A 17,080-nucleotide genomic window follows, 5' to 3' on the forward strand; every position below is an offset into this window, starting at 1 on the left:
AATGAAAAGCTTCATGCTGCAGTGCATACTGGTTACCACCAATCAAAACTCCCTCATGGGTCCCAGCATGCATTGCGGCATGAATAAATTATGCATCTGAATTGTGACTAATTTTCTTTGATTCTTACTATTTGCTTTTACTTTTGCTGTGTTTGTAGATATGTAGCTTGTTTCATGTTCAAAGTTGATCTGTTTATCTGAATATTTTTTTATTGTCACAATTTTTGAGATTCATACTCTGATTCTTGACATATGTGTGTGTCTGAGTATTGTTGTAGATAAAAACCATTTGTGCATTAATTTTATTCATTTATATACTGCATTAAATTACCACAACTAACCATCTCACTCAGTTTGAGTTCTGTTACAGTCATTGTGTCCACACATCATTCAGTAATATTTGAGTACAGTGAACTTATTTTTATTTAGTACATACAACTGTTGGGTTTTTACAGTGTATGACAAATTCAGCTTTTAAAGTTTATGAAAAATGAAAAAAGTTTGTACAACTAATTGACCCTAAGTTAAGAAAACTAAAAAATGTTTTCTCAACTTTTTTTTTTTTTTTACAGTGGGGGAAATTAGTACACTGTAAAACCTAACAGTTGTATGTACTAAAAAATGAGTTCACTGCACTCAAATATTACCGAATGTTGTGTGGACACAATGACTGAAACAGAAGTCAAACTGAATGAGTTATAGAACATTTCTAGTTCCCAGCATACTAATTGGATAATAATTGTATTGTTAAGTGATTAAATAACTGATAATTGCGTATTGGTGGTGACACATGATGATGGTAATGAGCAGAATCACTGAAGGAAAGAGAAACACAAGAACTACAACTGACTTCAGCCACAGCTTTAGATGAAATCAACTGAAGAATAAAATAAGACATTAAATCACTGAAGATCTCAGCAGAGGAGGATTAAACAACTCCACAAACAGCATTACAATCCTCACACATTACTAACCAGACTAACTTTATTTCTGTCATTTCTGTTATATTGAAAATAATAGTGTCGCTTGAATTCACCATGATGGTGTTCAGTGTTTGCTTTTGTTGGGATCTTGACCCTTGACAAAACATGTCTCGCTCTGGTTGCATTAACTTTATTTACGAAGCACATTTGTTATGATAAAAAAAAGCTAAGAGAAAATTTAATCTTCTAGTGTTTTTTGCTGATGATTTTATTGTTATGTAGTGACTGAATCACTGATCTCATTCAGAGTCTAATGCTCTAGTTATAGAGGTTTCATGTTATTATATTTTTGTTTTATTCACAGTAGAATCTATGTGATTCTACAGCTCAAGACCCAGCATGGTTGTGGTAATCAATAAATCTGCAGGACTTCAATGAATAATAGTAATGCTTAAAAGGTTTTAATCTACAACAATATTTGGACACACACAGACATCAATAACCAGAGTATGAATCTCAACAATGGTGACAATCAAAAAAAATATTCATATAAACAGACCAACTTTGAACATAAAACAAGCTACAAAAACATCACAAACACAGCAAAAGTAAAAGCAAATAGTAAGAAACAAAGAAAATTAGTCACAATTCAGATGCATAATTTATTCATGCCGCAATGCATGATGGGACACATGAGGGAGTATTGATCGGTGGTACCCAGCATGCACTGCAGCATGAAGCTTTTCATTGATTGTCACCATTGTTGAGATTCATACGCAGATTCTAGATGTCTGTGTGTGTCGAAGTATTGCTTTAGATTAAAACCTTTAGAGCACAACATGATTTTGAAATCTTGCACATTAATTACCACAATAGTGCTGGGTTTTGTGCTGTTGAATCATGTAGCCACTATTATGAATAATATAAAAATTGACAATCCACTATAACTAGAGCATAAGACTCTGAAGGATATTAGGATATTAGCTCACTACAGGATGATTGAACCTACATTATTGCATAGACAACATCACATTTTCTCTTGGAATGCCTTTCCATGACAAATGTGCCTTCTAGACACACAGTTGTAGCAGCCAAAGAATAGACCTAATGTTAGAGATTAAAGGATCAAGACCACAACTAAAGCAAACACTCATCACCATCATGGTGACTTCAATTAAACTATTATTTTCATTAAAACAGAAATGACAAAAAAAAAGTCAGTCTGGTTAGTAATGTGTGAAGCTAGTAGTGCTGTATGTGGAGTTGTTTAATCCTCCTCTGCTGAGATCTTCAGAGATTGAATGTCTTCTTTTATCTTCTGTTATTTCATCTAAAATAAGCCACAGCTTAAGTCAGTTGTAGTTCTTGTGTTTCTCTTTCCTTCTGTGATTCTGCTCATTATCATCAGGTGTTCATAATTAATGTTCAATCATCACTTAATTAATCACTTAATTACTCAACTGAAACGAGCTTAGAGTACTCATAACTGTTGGATTTTAAACTCAAATTATTTGAGGTAATAAGTTTCCTCAAATGTAATGAGTTTGCTTAACTCATTGGGTTTGATTTTGTGTGCTATTATGAGCTAGCAGTAACTAGCAAGCTCTCTGAGTTCATTTAAAGTTTGTAATTTCTATTGTTTTACTAATTATAGTGAAGTTTTAGCTGCAAAAAGTATTTGAATGCAGTGTAAAGTTTAATTGGATATTAAGAAATATCCTTGGTTTATTGGATTCAATTAAAATAAGTTCAGAGTACTCATAACTACTGTTTTTTTTTACTTCAATAAAGTTTGTTAAACTCAATTGAATTGAGGTAATCAGTTTCCTCAAATTAAATGAGTTAGCTTAACTTGTTGGGTTTTACAGTGAACTAAGAATTTTTTTGTTGTACGAGATTTTTACAATGTGGATTTTTGCTGAACCAACAAAACAAAATCAGTCTTTTCAACTTTTTTCAATTTGTGTTTTTGACAGTGTGTGAATTTTTGCTGAACCAACACAGCAAACTCAGTCATTTCAACTTTTTTCAAGGTGTATGTTTTACAGTGTACTTGGCTATACTAGTTTTGTTTACTCTTTTGATTAAGTAGCCTATAGCCTATAAAATAAAATGTTCCTAGTTTTACATACTGTCTTATAAACTTGTTTGAAAATATTGATTTATAAAGGAAACCATTCCTAATTCCGAGTATGTGAATTTTTGTGTAGTACTGGTATAGTGTAGGATTTTACTTCAAGCTTTAAATACTTTTAAGTACTTTACACTTTACTTCAAACTTAAAGTACAGTTAAAGGTATAAATCAAGTATAAAAGTAATTCCTCCACTTACAGTTCACTTAAAGTAAATGTACAAATATATTTGCAGTATAAAGAAGACTCTAAAGATGCGTCAACTAAGTACTGAGTGAAAGAAGTAGTTTAACGAGAGTGTACTTTCATAAAAATGTGCTACAAGTATTTAACTAAATTATCACAAGTTCACTTGTAGTATATTTGCAGTACAAATGAAAAACTTAGTTGTAAAGTTGTTGTGTACTCAAAGTTTACTGTAACTTAAAAGTGTACTTTTAATCACTAAAAAGTGGGCATTTAGTCTAGGGTGAACATATTTTGATTACCGAAAACCAGGACACTCTGCCCGGCAATGAGACTCAAATGATACTCAAAGTTTACTCAAAGATTCCTTATTAATTTCAATACATTTAAAGTATGCCCCCTCTGTATGGATAGAAAATTGTTATATTAGGACCAGGACAGGACTTGAAAACAGGACATTTCCTGGGAAAACCGGACGTTTGGTCACCCTAATTTAGTCCCATGTATATTGAAATATACACTTACAAGTATACTACTAGTCCATTGACATTAGTATACTTACTTCATAAAGTATACTTAAAATATCCTTGAACTTTACTCAAGTATACTTAATAAAATGAACTTGAAGTATACTTATTTTTTGTAAGGGCAATCAACATTAATTACAATTTTCCAGCATGAAAAAGCCAAAGTTTGTTTATACTTGGATCACTTTTCATCTGATTCTACTGTATTTGTGAAACAAAATGCAAAAAAATTGGTTTCTAGCTTGGTGGTGTTTCTGTGATTGTGATCTTGGTGGAAGGCTATTATTGTGCTAGTGATGTGATTTTTACTTCCTCCCTCCCGCTGCCTGCCACTGAACCATTACAGTCAGGGTACCAGCAACTCTGTTAATTACCAGCTCCTATTCACATGGATGCTGTGAAAGGGCCTTGTTGACACTCTCATTCCTCCTTGACAGAGAGCGTTCTTCCAGCCTTCATGGTTCATTGGGTTTCCCCTTTGCTGGTTTTCTGTCTCTCACTGATTCTCAGTCAGTTGCGGTGGTTAAGAGTTTGCTGGTACATTAGCATGAAAAGGACTTGCATACCACTTTCCTGTAGTTTAGCTAAAGCGTGAAGAATGAGCAGAGATGAAGAGGGTATTTTTGTGGCTTGATGTGGTTTAGACTTCTTCCGTTTCCTTTTACAAAGTAAAGAATACATTCCAGAACACATTATCCTGAGGGGCTTGCATGTCCACAGAGGGAGTGGGTGTTAAATCTTTTCATGAGAAGAGATGGTGAAAATTATGTATAATAATATTACATGTTTAAATGAAAGCAATATCAATCCTTTACCTTATTCAGCACAATGAGTAGGACTCATTCTTTTAGAGGATAGTGAAATTAACTTAAACTCATTTGTGACCCTGGACCCAGGACCACAAAACCAGTCATAACCCAGGAGGCACAGTACGTCGTTGGATTCAGTACATTGGATTCCAACTATTTTGGTAGAAAATTAAAATTGGTTTGACATGTAAATCCAACGTTTGTTGGACGTCAAGCTCCAACGTTGGGCAGATGTTGAATTTTGGTTGGAATAAACACCCCCCCCCCCCCCCCCCCCCAAAAAAAAGTACACTTATACTAACCAGATTTACTTTATTTCTGTCATCTACAGATCCAGGCATCTACAGAAGTTCTTATTGAGAATTAACTGGGGTTTAGATGTTTTGTTGCCAATTCAGTCACCATTATTGTGATCAATATTTGCTTAAGTTGTGCCATTTACTCTTGGCCTTTTAACATTAAGTTTGCTCTTGCTGCTGTTGCTGTGTTTGTTATGGCAAGGTCTACAATAGAAATTGTGTTCAGATGATGTCAACTACTTGATAATGATAAATATAAGATCATCACATAGTGTTTGATTCACTAATCATATTTAGGCTCTATTAGTTGTTTAATTTCTCATTATTGATTGTATAAATTCTGTGATTATTCAGAAGCTTTCAAATCTGAGTGATTATGAATCATGATGTTTTAAATATACACACAGACATTAAGGAATCAGCGTATGAATCTCAATAATGGTGACATGCTTCATGCCGCAATGCATTCTGGGTGCTTCATACGAAACGAGTCAATGGCTCCCAGAATGCATTGTGGCATGAAGCATGTCACCATTGTTGAGATTCATATACAGATTATTGATATCTGTGTGAGTCAAATGGATGTTAGAGATTGAAATGTTTAGTGGACAATGTAGAATTCTGGCTTGCTATAACTAATAATACAATATTATCATGTATCAAAAAATTAGATTTTGGATGACATTAGTGAAATAAACCACCATATGATGCTCATATCTTAATCATCAAATGAGACAACATCATCTGATCACTTTTTCCCTTGTGTTTCTTATCGTCACAAACACAGCTACACCAGCCAGAAAAAAACTAATGCTTTACAGTCAAGTCAAACTACCCAACTAAAGTAAACACAGATCACCATAATGGTGATGTCAAACTGAACTATTATTTTCAATAAATCATCAACATCTAAACCTCTTAATTCTCAATAAGAGCTTCTTTAGTCGTCTGACAGGAATAAAGTCAGACTGGTTAGTAATGTGTGAAGCTGGTAATGATGTTTGTGGAGTTGTTTAATACTCACACATTTGACCCTTTTTTATGTTTTTTTTTTCTTTCTTTTTTTTTACTGTGCGGTGCTTATTCCAACCAAAATTAAACATCTGTCTGACGTTGGATATTGACGTCATTACAAACGTTGGATTTAGACGTCAAACCAGTTTTAATTTTCAACCAAAATCCAACGTCTGACTGACGTTGGATTAGTTGGAGTCCAATGTCTTCCTGACGTCACATTGACATACTGTGCCTGCTGGGAGGAGTGTTTTTAGTCTTCTATAACAACTGGGGTACATGGTCCCACACTAAAAATATGTTTTTTTTGTTCTTTTTTATATTGTTATGGATAAGGTCTTTACCTGAAGTACAGAGCCGTTCACAAGCTGCATGCAAAATAAAGATCTGTCTGATAAAGTATCCCGTTACTATTTAGATGCGAGAAACCCCTGAAAACTATTCAGTGTGTGAATAAACTGTATGAATGACTCAAACTAATGGTAAATCAAGATGACAATGATGTATTAAAAACGGAAAAGATTTTCCTTTGTTTTTTTGCTCATACAGAAGACAATGTCAAAACATTCCCCATTTACATGAATCTTTGAAAATTGCTAGGGCAATATTTGGCAACCTCACCATTTTCTCAAAATTGGCTAACAATATCGTTAACAATAGCACACATGTATGTGATAAATTACTCAATAAACAGCTCATAACTGCATCAACAAACACAGTCACTGACTTTAAATAAAGCATCAAGCAGCATTTCATCAGTGGTTCTCCGCTCATCCTGGACTGAAGCACAGGCTCTACTCTTCAGCGCAATGGTGTCCCACAAAACTAATTAATTAAACTTAAAGATCTCTTCAATATCATCTATATCATTTGTCTATTAACTTTCACTAATATTTCGTGCAAATATCTTGATTCGTCTGGTAAATCTGACCGTTACATTTTACAGTATATTACTGTTTTTTCCTTGATTTTACGGTAATCTACTGGCAGCTCTAGTTGCCAGTAAATTGCTGGGTTTTTTTTTTACATCTAATCCCTTTAACCCTTTTAACCCCACAGCAAAATCTGCTTTAAATGAACACTTATATGTGTCCACACTACAGAGTGTTAGAGCAATTGAAGTGTTGTTGAAGTTAAAGAGATAATTGGGGACACTCAATTTTTCAACTAAACATCGAAATAAATTAATAAACTAAATGAACCATATAAACTAAATTACTGATCTAATTACTGATCTAAAGCCCTCACTTTATGATAATTGAAATTAACTGATGACATCAGCGTTTTCTCCAGAATGGCTATACAGCTGAATAAAATTATGCTGCATTATTTTCCTGTTTAACACTGTAAAGCTGCTTTGAAACAATCTACATTGTTAAAAGCGCTATATAAATAAAGTTGACTTGACTTGACTAATTAAGAGATTAATTAAGTGATAATTGAGAATTAGTGATGAGCACCTGCAGTTAACAAGCAGAATCATTGAATGAAAGAGAAATACAAAAACTACAACTGACTTCAGCCACACCCTTAGATGAAATCAACTGAAGATAAAAGAAGACATTACATCTCTGAATATCTCAGCAGAGGCGGATTAAACAACTCCACAAACAGCACTACCAGTTTCACACATTACTAACCAGACTGACTTTATTTCTGTTTTATTAAAAATAATAGTTTAATTAAAGTCACCATGATGGTGATGAGTGTTTGCTTTAGTTGGGCTCTTGACTCTTAAACCTTTAACTATAGTTTTTTTCTATGACTGCTTTAAATGTGTGTTTAGAAAACACATTTTTTATGTTAAGGACTTCCAAGAGAAAAATGTGATAAGATGATGTTGACTGTACAATGATGTTGGTATAATCATCATCATTAAGTCACTGATCTCACTCAGAGGCTTACGCTCTGGTTATAGGTATTATAGGTACTATTAAAAATAATGGCTACATGATTATACAGCACAAAATCCATAAATATGGTAATTTAGTAATATGTGAGATTTCAAAACCATGTAGTACTCAAAAGGTTTTAATATACGGCATTACTTAGACACACACAGACATCAAGAATCTGCGTATGCATCTCAACAATGGTGACAATCAATGAAAAACTTCATGCTGCAGTGCATTCTGGGTACCACCGATCAAAACTCCCTCATGGGTCCCAGCATGCATTGCGGCATGAATAAATTATGCATCTGAATTGTGATAAATTTTCTTTGATTCTTACTATTTGCTTTTTCTTTTGCTGTGTTTGTGATGTTTTTGTAGCTTGTTTTATGTTCAAAGTTGATCTTTATCTGAATATTATTTTTGATTGTCACCATTGTTGAGATTCATACTCTGATTCTTCATGTGTGTGTGTGTCTGAGTACAGTTGTATATTAAAATCATTTGTGCATTCATTTTATTTATTTCAATCCTGCATATTGTTCAATTAGACAACCAATTTTGAGCTGTAAAATCGCTGGTTATCAACTTTCTCTCTCAACCCAGGTTTAAACCCTGAGTCAATGATTGATCATCATGCTCGTGCACATAAAAGCCACACCTTTTCTGCTATCAGCCAATAGCATTCAACATGGAATAAAGCAGGTGTGCCTATTTCACAGTGGAAGAGCAAGAATTAATAATGAGGAAATATGATGACTTTAAGTCCATTTTAACAGCAAAAAGCAACACAGTTTCAGCGGCCTAAGCTCGGGAGAATTGCTGGCAGAAAATAGCTGATAGCATAAACGCGTAAGTTTTTACACATCGATTTTTATAGGTTCACAACGAGGATAAAACCGATTGAAAACTCATAGCATAAACATATTGCATATAATTTAATGTGAAATTAGTGTACTTAAATAATTACTTAAAAGTGAATAAAAGATATGTAAAAAATGTTTTTACTATTTAATATTGATTTTAACTATTTATTTTATACTTAGATGCAACCCGAACTGCAAAAGGTCTTGGCAGCAGATGAAAATGAAATACAAAAACATTGTTCAAAGTGGTGAGTAATTGCAATGTGGTTTTTATTGTTCTTGTGTTCATGTTATAATAGTGTATTCTATGTAGCCAAGAAGAAAAATTGTGAAAGTAAGAAAACGGGGGGAGGGCCACCTCCTCAAAAATACACTGCTGCAGAGGAACTGGCCCTGTCCAGTAACCAGGGTCGAACCCATCATGGACGGTATTGATGGGAGTGCATCCTCGGATCCAGGTGCTGGCTCTTCCAAACGGGATACATTTATACAAGGTAGGTGTACATACATTTTGGTATTAGGTTTTTTTTCATTTATTATTATTATTAGCTGTAAATTGCAAGCACTTCTGACTTGATGTGTTTTTCAGCTGGGGGAAGTTCAGTTACCTTGTTGGAGCCAGCACACCCACCTACAGGGTCTCATACAGAGGTAGTACCCAGCACAGAACATACCATGAGAACATGCTATTGCCATGCTAAATATGTATTTATTGCATTGCCTTATTTGGTTAACAGGGTGAAGCTTGTGAGGACACCATATCTGTGTTCTCTGAGACCGCTGCGGAGGTAAATGTGCTTTGTTTAAACATCTCTTAATGAGGAAAAAGTTTCTCATGTCTATTGTATTATAGGATTACACACAACTGCATCCTCTTAATGAGGCCTCTTCTTCACACTTCCCTGGCCAGAGAAAAAGGGTAATACATCTTTCCGTATAAATTTACAACCGTATACAATAAAGTCGTGACCAGTCTGTTACTTTAGCAGGAAACAGACACTGTCAGAGCCCTCTATAAGAGAAATTTGGAGCTGGACTATGACATCAAATTACTGGAAAAAAAGAAGCTGAAACTACAGATTGAGGAGTTGGAATACCGGAAGATGTATGTGAAGCAATAGTTGTGAATTAAAAGACTTTAAGAATGCACTAACTTTTTTTTCTTTTCTTTCTTTTTTAAGCAACGTGAAAATCAATAAAACGATTTGACTCCCAAATTTGTACTGTACTTTAATTAAAATCAATTGAAATACTGTGCTGTTATTGCATCTCTCAGTGCTCTGCCAGATGGAAAGTCCAATGTAATGGGGTCAGTTTCATCAGGGGGGAGTTGGTGATTTGGTGGTGGCACTTTCTCTTTTCTTATAGTGGCTATATTGTGCAGTATTGCACATGCAGCCACTTTCTGGGATGCTCTCTGTGGTGATCTTCTCAGGCCACGTAGACAATTAAATCGTGCCTTCAGAATACCAAAGGTATTCTCAATTCTGACCCTGGTTTTGCTGTGGGCCACGTTGAATTGCTGCTGGGGCCTTGTGTCAGGGTCAGGGTAGGGGGTCATTAAATATCGCTGACAAGCATAACCCCTGTATCCAACCAACAAGCCATCAAACATCCCTGTCAAGAAGCATAAAATAAATGATATAAGTAAATGCAATAGTTCCATTTAAGTATTTGAGGAAGGTATAAAGAGAGGGGAGGGGGGAGATTCACAAAGCGCTGACCTAACACAGATGCAGTCATGTACCGAGCCAGGCCATCTAGCATCCAAACTTGTGATCAAGTATTGATTGTCACAAGTCATCTGCAATTAACAGGCATGTCAGTATAACAGATGTATGTCCATAGGTTAAAAATCATATCAGATTTGATAAGAGTCTAATCCGTTAAAGAGAAATGAGAAGGCATCTCGGACTGTACCTGGACATTGAGGGAGTGAATAGATTTTCTGTTCACAAAATCAGCCTCATGCTCACCTAGGGCTGCAGAAATTGCAATATGTGTGCAATCTATTGCACCAATGACCCTAGGAAATCCTTTTCAAAAACATTGGTTATGCAACTTTAAAGTCTTTAACATAAGATGAATCGTAATAGGTAGGCAGTATTTGAAATGATCTTACCAGCTATTCTGTAAAACCCCTCTTTAATAGCCAGCGTCTCTAAGTGGCCAGGAAAAACAATAAATACATCAATGTATTCCTGCAATGCAATGACCACTTTCCGTATTGCTCTGCAGGCGGTATGTTTGCTTATGTTTTCAGCATCACCCACTGCATGCAAATATGTACCACTAGCAAAGAACCACAAAGCAATACATATAAGTTGCGGTACTTATATGGAACACGCCGAAGCGCATATTTTTAATGTGCGGCTCGAGAAGCCGGCATAGATAAACTATACTATCTGCCGAAAACCGATACCTTTCGTACAGATAATCATCGGGAAAAGCTAGGGGATTATGCTTATCCCTAAAAGTTCTTTCCCGACGAAGTGCCTTTCTTATTATCTGCGCTCCGATCTCCACAGGGTTTTTCAAAAACGGTGACGCCATTGCTACAAACTCTAAACATTTGACTGTGATGTGTCAGATTTATGTCACTTTACTCACTGCTGATTGGTCCAGTTTGGGTTTGTAATCTCTAACACTAACACTCAAACTTACCTGGGTTAAAACCTAAACTGGATTTGTGCAACAGGCCACAGAGCATTACTCTGAATGAGGTCAGTGATTCAGTCACTACATGATGATAATATCATCAGCAACCAACACCAGCTGACCACATTTTTGGGGGCTTTTCTCACCATTACAAATGTGCTTTGTAAACACAGTCAAAGAAGCCATAGCAAGACATGTTATGTCAAGGGTCAAGATCCCAACAAAAGCAAACACTGAACACCATCATGGTGAATTCAAACAAAACTATTATTTTCAATATAACAGAAATGACAAATAAAGTTAGTCTGGTTAGTAATGTGTGAAGCTGGTAATGCTGTTTGTGGAGTTGTTTAATCCTCCTCTGCTGAGATCTTCAGAGATTTAATGTCTTATTTTATCTTTAGTTGATTTCATCTAAAGCTGTGGCTGATTTGAGGAAATTGATTCCCTCTGCAGTTAATTTGAGTAATGCACCGTAAAAACTAATTTGTTCAGTTTACTTAATTCAATTGTGCAATCAAGTTGTTCTTACTTAAACCTTTTATGGTTTGTCAACTTAATTATATCTGTGATCTGAGGAAGTATACTCCCAGAGTGCATTGCGGCATGAATAAATGAATTGCTTTGTTTTACCATTTGTCTTTTGTCCGTATAACACCAAAAATGACAGCAAATAAAATGGTAAAGGTTTTATTAATAATAAAAAAAATAAAATAAAAACCTTGTTACCATTATTGTGTTTTGCATGCTGAATGTTTCAGTCTGTGTGTGACTCAAGCATGGTCAATATGCAAATATAGAAGAATTATATCATTTCAATTCAAGCGTTAGCAAAATAATGTTAAAAGATTATTATTTGACGTGTAATATAGTTGGTATATATCATTAATTCACAAATATTATATATATTATTACTTACCTTCATTTGAAATCAGATAACTATGATTTATTGTTGCATCACTTCATCAATAGTAAGATAATTACAATAATATGAATGAAGTTCCAAGTGAACCTCCATAGGGAACACTAATCACAATAATGTGAGAGGAAGTGGAGGAAATTAGTGAAAAGTCTATTAAAAAATTGTCCCGCCTCAAAAACCTTTTGCCCGGCCGCCCACCTGTTTTTTTTTTTTTTTTTGCTTTAGCAAAATGGTACTCAAACCAGTCAACTAATGTTTACTTGGGTTTTCTAAGTAACAAAGGCATAGCATGAAAATAATTCAGATTACTAAATTGTTTTAAGTTAATTCAACAAATTATTGGACATTAAGTAAAGTTTACTAAAAAGTCTTAGTAGAACAACTGTTGGATTTTACAGTGTGTATGAATGTATTATCATTTCACAGTCAAGTAAACAACATTTGTGAAAATGACCCTTTTGTAAGGATTAATCATGATTTTGAGTTCACAGCACTTGAAATCTTACGTTTATGTATTTTGAAGGTAAATAAGTTATATTTTTGAGTGACAGGGCCAAAATGTAAAGTAATGTTTAGTCAAGTACACTTGATTGTTTAAGTAAAGACAACATTAGGGTTTACAGTGAAGAGTGTCATCATCTGGAAGGCATTACATTCGTTTACAATCATCTGATTAATCAACTTTGTGTTTTAAAAGTGGCGAAACAATAAAGAATTTAATGGCAAGTAAACAGTACTAGTAACCCAGATCAATGCTGCCTCTCACACTAGTCCTTGAGTTCCTCTGCCCTTCTCTGAAGACAGTCCTGACATTCCCTGAGGTTGACTGACCTCCAGAAGGTTCTGCAGGTGGTTAATGTAGTTTATGGCCGCCCGCAGTGTCTCTACCTTGCTGAGTCTTTTATCCTCAAATTCCTGTGGCAAATGTTCACGGAGTCTCGCATATCCCTCATTGACACATCGGACTCTCTGCCGCTCTCTCTCGTTACGTTTGTGGATGAATGCAGGTTCCAAGGAGTAGTTGTGCACACTGAAGTTCCCATGGCAGGAGAGGTAGGAAAAGCATCCAATGTACTGTTGACTGTTGACTTGCTCTTGGTAATTCTGGGCAGTTTTCAGTGCATCTTTGAAGGGGAAATACTGGTGGTTCAAAGATGAGCCAAACATCAAGGGATGAGCATATGACACTCTGTCCACGACACCGTGATCAGATCCCATTTCTCTGAAAAAAAATAAATTAAAAAAAATTTAAACATCACATTTCCTCCAATTTTTGAAACTGTTTTGAATTAGGACAAATAAACTGACTTTGCAGATCACCTTTGCACTGATGTGGTCTGTCTCTGTTCTTGACATAAAACATGGATGTCAATGCTGAAATTTATTCCTGGGTTCAGTCAGCATACTATCATCTTCATCTGCTCTCTGCAAGTAACTTCTTCCTTCCTTTCTCTTATGAGGGCTGTAAATGAAGTGATGTAACTTAAGGAGGACGTCCTCTGTTCCTAAGCGACAATCATCTCATCATTATTATGCTTCTGTAGAGGTACATGCCTCTCCTGTTGAATTGAAGTTTTGAAAGAATAGGGGTAGACCATGGCATGCATGGTTGGAACAGAGGGACATTTGAAACACATTAAATAACTTGCATGTGCATCACACCTGACCCATTATTTTGCTCCAAACATGCATAATTGTGTCCTCTTCAATTGGGAAAAATGTAAAGGACGTAGAGTTCTCTAATCTGAAGATATCGAACTATAGGTCGGATTAGCCCTTAGTTCAATTAGGACATTTAAGTAGTTTTTATAAACATGCCTTAGAAAAAACATTACTGGTGTGCATTTTTAAACAAAACAATGGCACTGACATATATTTAAGATATGTCAGTGCAAGTTGATTTCGGTTAAAACAGCTCAAACATGCATTTTAGCTTAACTGGCCAAAAGTCTGTTTTTGGCTGTACATTTTTCACTTCATCACCTTCCTTTAAGATTGCCCTTTTATGATTTTGATATTTATGATCTTTAAATCTGTCTTCTAAAATTTGCACATATTTCATTACTCATATTTCATTGCACATATTTAATTTAATTTCATTGGGAGTAATGCATGTCTCCTCCAGAAACCTGTGGTCAGTAAGTGAGCAGCGCCTCGTGGTTCCATTGCAGAGAGGCACAAAGTCACTCTCAAGGACGTTTTCATTCACTGTTCCTTGCTGGTGGAATGATCTTCACAACCCCATCCGAATCCTTCACAATAAAAAAAAAAACAGCTGAAAATTCATCCTTTCTGCACTGAATTTTTTTTTGTCAGTTCAACTTAGAAAATGTACTTCATGTCACATGTACTTCAAATCACATCTAAAATAACTGGTTTTGTTGAAATGAAAAAAAAAAGTAAGATTATAACTGAATTCAACAAACCTGATAAAACAAGATTTTACTGAAATATAACTCAAGTACAAGTCAGTAGATATAACCTGATTTCTCCAGCAAGGTACAATTACTTTATAAGTTTGATATAATCTTTTTCATTTTATATGATGAAAGTCATTTTCCACCTTGATGTAAATACACTCAGAAAATGAATTAATTACCCTAATTTAATGTTATTTTCTTTACACACAACTTAATTTAGTTTTAAAAATAAACCAGTTTAGTTGCGTCAACAGTGTCGTTCATCATTATGCGCAATGTATATAATGAACAATGTTCTGAACATTAAACATTAACATAAACTACTAACATCTTTCCCTTTAATGAAAAACATGAAATAACACGTAATCCCTGAAATTTATTCTCTTAATGCGTTTCCTTGCAAAGCATGCTTGGAACTACAGTTCTATTTCACCGTTCCAGACTGCCAGAGATGGTCAATACCAAGTGTGCCACACGAGTCCTGAAAAGTTAAGCCAAAGTGTCTTGATCGCCCCCAGGTGGCGTATGCAGTATAGTTCATAAACCCTGTCCTCTCCATGTAATGTAATGGGACATAGACAAACTAAACAATCAAATTACACTACAATTTTTTCCAAACATGTTTTCTGTCATTTTAGGCAGTTTTTATCGCGCTGTTAGTTCAGTTTTAGTTAGTTATTTGATGCTATAAAAACGGGGGTGTGACGTTATGATTGACAGCTGAGATTGACAGTTTCTCTGAGCGAAGTAGTCACTGAGGCACCAATGGAGTTTTTTCGGGAACTGCGGGAGGAGATTGTAGCTTTATTTTTAATTTCTACATATCCATAACTGTTTATTTCACAAAAAGTGCCAGGGCGTTTTTTTTTATTAGGCAGGAGTGTGGGCCGGACCTTGATATCGTGGCTCCAATACGCGCTTCACTGCGCAGACTCGAGACCCAAGATATCAGGGCCATATTTGCATACTGGCAGTTTCCCAGTCCCAGCATATTGGGTGCTGTGTGAATTACCCTGTGCTGGATGCACAACGGGTGTCTGTTTGTCTTTCCATTCCGCAGCAGCATAGAAAGGGCAGTTTTACAGGCTGCCGCAAAGGATTATCAGCCTGGTTTGTCATCAAGAAAGGAAGTACCCCATTCTCGGTTCAGGCCGACCATGCCCCCCCCCCCCCCCCCCCCCCAACGACAATGGAAATGCCCACGGAACTGTTTACAACCTCTCAGTTACATCATTGGAGAGGCATTACAGACAAGTGGCTTCTCGACACACTCAAGAAGAGATATTGTCTTCAGTTCTGTCACAGACCCCCAGGTTCAACGGTGGTCTGAAATCCTCATCATCAGGTCCTGGCTCTTTCAACAGAGATCCAAAACTTGTTGAAGGGTGCAATAGAATAAGTAGACCCCCATATCCATCCTGGGGATTCCATTCAAAATAATTTCTCGTCCGGAAGAAAGATGGAAGCTTCAGGTCCATCCTGGACCTCAGACGCTTAAACGAGAGTCTCAAGCGTCTGCCTTTTTGCATGTTACGGATTGTAGATGTCAGTCATGCAATCAAACCTGAAATGTGGTTCACCTTGGTGGACCTGAAGGACGTGTATTTTCATGTTCCCATTGCCCCGCACAACAGAAGGTTTCTTCAGTTCACTTTTCTGGGCAGTTCAGAGTTCTTCCATTCGGCCTCTCTCTTTCTCCCCGGGCCTTCACATGCGTTGTTTGGGTGGCACTGGAACCACTTCAACGAGAGGGCATTCTGATCCTCCCATATCTGTACGATTGGCTGTTGTGTGCCAGATCACCTCAGCAAGCTGTCGACAACACGCAGCGTCTGTTATCTCATGTCGCTACCTTGGGTCTGAAGGTGAATTTTTAGAAAAGCTGCCTAACTCCAAGTCAGTAAGTGTGCTTTTTGGGCATACATTTGGATTCCAGGGCAATGAGAGCTTCCCTCACGGAAGGCAAAAGGCAGGCCGCAGGTGTTGCAGACAACCTTAGCAAAGTTCCAGGTCCATTGCAAGCACGACCAGTTGTACTGCCTCTCTGAGACTTTGGAGAAGGAACACATTTCTTCAAAGGGGAGTGCAGATTGGGCCGCTTCCAGCAAGCAGGGAGGTGGTAACCATGGATGCCTCCCTCAGCGGGTGGGGAGGGCTTTGGCAGCACCGAGGTTTACGAGGCAGTTGGGACGCGCAGTTAAACACTTTTCATATCAATCTTCTGGAGCTGTGGGCAGTATTTTTCTCCCTGAGACATTTCAAGCAGGAACTATCAGGGAGACATATTTTTAATCAATCACCAAGGGTTCACCAGGTCCCAATCCTGTCTCCGGTTGACATTAAGGTTTCTATTGTGGGCAAACAAGCACTTTCCTTCAGTCAGAGCAACTCACATTCCCGGTTACTGCAACAGTGTGGCGGACTCACCATT

General features: G+C 36.4%; 1 pseudogene across 1 annotated transcript; it reads right to left on the minus strand.

The window, feature by feature from the left end:
* Nucleotides 1-9,889: 9,889 nt before the first annotated feature.
* Nucleotides 9,890-11,202, minus strand: LOC307126274 (putative nuclease HARBI1; annotated as a pseudogene). Its single transcript has 4 exons — nucleotides 10,772-11,202; nucleotides 10,570-10,685; nucleotides 10,363-10,453; nucleotides 9,890-10,266 (listed from the first exon to the last, which is right to left on the minus strand). The product of its transcript is annotated as a putative nuclease HARBI1 (transcript).
* Nucleotides 11,203-17,080: the final 5,878 nt, after the last annotated feature.

This window comes from Gobio gobio, assembly GCF_949357685.1.
Source record: "Gobio gobio genome assembly, chromosome: 5".
Classification (NCBI taxonomy): Eukaryota; Metazoa; Chordata; class Actinopteri; order Cypriniformes; family Gobionidae; genus Gobio; species Gobio gobio.